The following is a 5,574-nucleotide window of genomic DNA, read 5'->3' on the forward strand; positions in this document are numbered from 1 at the left end:
ATTAGCTCAGGCTACACCCTCAGAATGACTGCATCAGAAACTGGGTGCTGGGAATTGGTGGGATCCCTGACATCCAGCAGTCCTGCCAGAATCACTCGTGATTTGGTGCGGAGAAGCTGCCTGTGAGGGTTAGTGCTGAGCGGGCAGATTGAGCAGTGCGGCCTCTTAGTGCTGAGATGTAGGATTCAGGACTGCACCCTGGCTGACACAGTATGTGTGGGCCATGCCGAGGGCTGGCATCACCTCCTTCATAAGTTCATAAGTTCTTAAGAAAAAAAAGCAGAAGTTTCAACGAGATCCACCATCATTCTCTTAAACTCCAGCGGGTACAGGCACAGTGCCATCAAACGCTCACCATATGTTAATTCAATCAATCCTGGGATCATTCTCATAAACCTCCAACATCAGTCTCTATCCAACACCAGCACATCCTTAGATAAAACTGTTCACAAGAACTGCTTCATGTGACAAACTACCTTGATCATCCGATCACCTCCATTTGGAAGAGGTGGAAACTGAAATCTTCCTCTTTCTTTCTTTAACTGCATGGCTCTCCCTAACCCGGATATTTCCCTATGGTAACAATCTCAACTTGCTCACTTTCTAGAGATGGGAAGCACAGTGGTTTGCGCCAGGCTCCCTATAGAACACATCTCAGTATAATCCTGTAATCATCTATTTTCGCACAGATTCCATTAGGACTTTCACTGTTTCCTGAGCACTAAGCAAGGTATCTGTGCGATATTTGAGTTTATTAACTAGTTTTCGACTTTGCTCATTTCTAAAACTTCAGAATTAGCTATTCAATGTTGGAATCCAGAAACTGAATGTACAAGAGACGGGCTCAGTAGAGACAAATCCTATCCTCATTCATCGTCACCCATCCTCTTCTACAGTGAGACTGGAGGATGCCATCATCTTCAGCACCTCCAGCCTGTTCACCTTAAAGAAGCCATGCAGGAACAAAGAGCTGCAGATGCTGGTTTACTGAGGAAAGACACAAAATGCTGGAGTAACCAAAATGGTGAGTAAGGCAGCATCCTTGGAGAGCATGGATAGGGGATGTTTTGGATTGGGACCTTCCAAAATGATGCCAAATATTTGTTCCTACATTCATTCAAGCTTTCTCTTAACAATGATGTGACTTAAATTGTAAAGTAACTGTTGACCCCACATAACTTGTCATTTTTGGATGAGTTCCCCATTTCTTTCACCCTCTGCACATTGAAGTGTTTCCTAATTCTGTGACCAGCTTCCTCATAATTTAACTCTTACAGATCAGGATTATGCTGGTAATTGAACCCTGCACTTTCTCCAAGACCAGTGTATTCTTCAAAAAGTAGGCGACTCATAACTGCTTGTTGTACTCCAGCTGTAGACTACCCAAGGCTTCAGTTTACTTCTTTATTGTCATCTATATATGATTACAATCGAGCCATCCATAGTGTACAAATACATGATAAAGGTGATAATGTTTAGTGCAAGATATTCAGATATATAAAGAGTAAAAGAGAAGCAAGAGTGGTCATTGAACAAAGAAATGACAGACCGAATACGTTTTTTTGTCAGTCTTTATAGTGCAAGACATCAGCGATGTGCCTGAAATTCAAGAGGGTGAGGGGGCAGAAGTGAGTGGAGTTGCTATTACTAAGGATAAGGTGCTTGGAAGGCTGAACGGTCTGAAGGTGGACAAGTCACCTGGACCAGATGGACTACAGGGTTTGGAAAGAGTTAGCATTAGAAATTGTGGAGGCATTAGTTGTAATCTTTCAATCATTACAGTCAGGCATGGTCGCTGAAGCAGAATGATACTCCACCATTGCAAATGATACTCCACCATTCAAGAAGGGAGCAAGGAAGTGAGGCAAGAGGGGAAACAATTGGCCAGTTCGCCTGACTTCAGTGGTTGGTAAGGATTTTTAGAGTCCATTATTAAGGATGATGTTTCGAGTACTTAGAGGAAGTAGGGGAATGAGAGAGTCTGCAGAAGGACGGATAGGTTGGGACAGTGGGCAAAGAAGTTGCAGATGGAATATAGTGTAGCAAAGTGCGCAATTGTGCACTTTGGTAGTCGCAATAAAGGCATAGACTGTTTTTTTAAAAAGGGAGAGGATTCTGAAATCAGAGGTGGTGCTGGATTTGCAAAAAGTTAATTTGCAAGTCGAATCGGTAGTAAGGAAGGCAAATGCAATGTTAGTGTTCATCTCGAGAGGATTAGAAAGTAAAGACAGGGTTGTAATGCTGAGACATGATAAGGCTCTGGTCAGACCATATTTGGAGTATTGTAAGTATTGTTTTGGCCTTATTTCTGAGGAGGGATGTGCTGGAATTGTAGAGGGTCGAGAGGAAATTTACGACAATGATCCCAGGAATGAGTGGGTTAATGAAAGTTGACCGTTTGACTGCTCTGGGTCTGTACTCGCAGGAGTCTAGTAGGATGAGGGGGGACCTCATTGAAACTTAGTGAATAGTGAAAGGCTTGGATAGAGTAGATGTGGAAAGGATGTTTCCACTTGTGGGAGAGTCCACGACCAGAGGGCACAGCCTCAGAATTAATGGATGTATCTTTAGAAAGGAGATGAGGAAAAATGGATTTAGTCAAAGCCTGGTGAATCTGTGGAATTCATTTCCACAGACAGCTGAGGAGGCCAAGTTTAAAGTGGAGATTAACAGGTTCATGATTAATAAGGGTTTCACAGGTTATGGGGAGAAGGTAGGAGAATGGGGTTAAGAGGGAAAAATAAATCAGCCATGATTGAATGGCAGAATAAACTCAATGGGCCGAATGGCCTAATTCTGCTCCTATGACATGAACTTATCCACCAGTCATGCTACAACTTTTTGGTCAGCAGTGCTTAAAGGTAATGGAATGCAGGCACTCGGAGAAGGCACATGGTTGGATCAATTGCAGTTAATATGTAATATGGCAAGGTTTGAGTTGTAAATTCAGTTGGAATATTGATTTTGTGGTGGCTTTTAATTTTCCATTGTGTCTCCTCTTCCTCCTTGACCTGCTCCGCCAGCACTTCTTCCTTTTCAACAGCTCAGCATTTGTCTGATGGTTCTATGGCTGTGCTGCATACAGCAGGCAGTTTAGGCCTCCTGCCTGGCAGTCCAGATCACCAAACTACTGTCCGTGCATATCAGCAATCTGTAATATTTACTGTCATTGGAATGTGCTAAGGTGATATTCATTATAGCTGCACCTCTAGACTCCCTAACGGAAGAAATGCTTAGCTTAGTTAATTAAGAGGTAGAGAGTAAAACGTTCACATCTATGACTACTACCAACTTTGGTGATCCAAATGTCCCACAGTTTACACCAGCAAATAGGTTTTATGCTGGTAAAGGTAGCTCTGGATCTATGTGCACACTGGGACGTGATCCCTGGTGATGGGGGATAGGGCTGTTCATCAGGATCATTCAGGCACTGCAGTAGGGAGGTGACCTACAGTCAGTATCAAATATTAATGAGGCAGCTGAATTTTAATTTTGGTTAAATTCTTCTGACTTCAGACTGTTACGTTTTTTCTGACTTGACTGGGCCAACAGTTCAGCTCACTTGTATAAGAGCAAACGCAAAAATAAAGGAAAGTGGAAGAAATATTCTCAGTTCTCAATGGCAGCAAAGATGGATGGCAAGTATAGAGTGTCCACTCTAGAATAATCTGAACATTGATGATAACTCATTCTGTTGGATGTATGGTCAATTCAACATGTTGTCTGCAGCACATGCACATGCATATACACAGTCTACGCACACACGCATACAGGCTCACAACACAGCTTACAGTCGCAAACACACACATACACACACACGGACCACAGACACACACATGCCTACAGATTACAGATGCAAATACCACGCACAGAAACAGACACACACATATACACATGCGGAACGTGAGGCATGCACACAAACACATGCAGACATACACACACACACACGGACACATAGACATACCTACTTACAGGTACACACACAAACAGACACATGCGCACAGGCAGACATACATATCCACAGGTACATGCACAAACAGGCACACAGTTTCATACTTTCATTTCCATTATTACATAAACAAATGTTGCTTCTCCCTTCAGTGCACTTGCCACCATTGCTTAAAGGAGTGTAGGCAAGAATTAGAATAAATGGATCACAAATGAAAAGAAGGCAGTAGAGTATTGGATGAATATGTCTTTGGAATCAAGGATTAGGAATATATATCCCCTCCTAATAACTCTTCCAAATGGGGCAATATGTCTATCAATGTTGTTCAATAAGAGACAGCCCACTTCCTTCATCGCTCCTCTCCCACCGCTTTCCTACCCACCCACCTGACTCCTTCTCTCTCCCTTCCCTTGTCCTCCATTCGCTCTCGGCCCTTTCTGCACTCTCACTCTGCCAGATCATCTTCGCCTTCCTCCACCACCACCCCACTCCTTTCCATCAGCTCTCTCCCAGTGTTTCAGCCATGATCCAAGTTGTGGACCCTTAACCCTCAACCATTTGCATGCTTCAAGGCATCCTCCAACCCAACCCAGCACAGCCCTCCAACCCCCTCAGTCCAGTATTGTCCCTCTCAGATTATTACTTGGTCCCAGGGCAATGGATGCAGCACCAGCACACCTAACTGATGGCACAAGAAGCATTGACGGCATATCAGTGTCCTGATGCAGGGCCTCGACCCAGAACATTGGCAATTCCTTCCCCCGACAGACACTGCTTTACCTGCTAGTCCCTAGGGTAACTCCAACAGTTTGTTTTCCGTTCAAGAAACATTGGCACACCTTTAGCCAGTGCTTGTGTAACAGGCCTTCAAGACCAGCAGCTGAAAGATCACAACCACCACCAAATTTGCAACATGTTCTGCACAACATTGGGAAGTGTGTGAATGAGTGGCTATTTCTAAGCTCGGACTTTGCATTAAAGCATCCAGTGTATCATTAGGTAACAGTGAACATCACTCCTCGTTAATCCCATTGCTGATAGAACTGACTCGCTTTTATAAAAAGTCACACTACTTCGTACAGACGCAACAACCTCCCCTAGAAGTACCACCGGGGTTTAATTAGTAACGTACCATAAGTGGTTGCCACTGTTGTGCAGTTAATGAAGAGTGTGGTCAGTGCCAGAAGCATCGGGTACACGATGATCACACCCGCCGATCTCCCTGAGCGTTCTCACGGCTGTCAACTTCAGCAAAAGATCCCTGGAGCTAGCCTGGAGAAATGGGCTGAAAGGCTGCCTTCCGTGTCACTGGAAGAAAAGAGTAGCTAAGACATGCTAAACAGCGCTTGGAGATATGGCGTAAATTAGTATTCCATACCCTTCTATTCACATCTCTCGCCTTGATAAGTTAAATAAATAAGTAAAAAATAATCCCCATATTACAGCGACACATTAGAAATAATTTGTGAAGTAGTAGAGAATAGAATTTGGGGTGTTCCTGTTGTCACAAGAGTTCTGGAAGCAACACCAGAAGGCAGACAAGGCTGTATGCTCTGCTGCCAATGCTAATTTATCGATCCTGAAGTGACATTATTCAGAGAGTCAAGAGTGTGTACCATCACTGC

The sequence above is a fragment of the Leucoraja erinacea genome, chromosome 26 (assembly GCF_028641065.1).
Source record: "Leucoraja erinacea ecotype New England chromosome 26, Leri_hhj_1, whole genome shotgun sequence".
NCBI lineage: Eukaryota > Metazoa > Chordata > Chondrichthyes > Rajiformes > Rajidae > Leucoraja > Leucoraja erinaceus.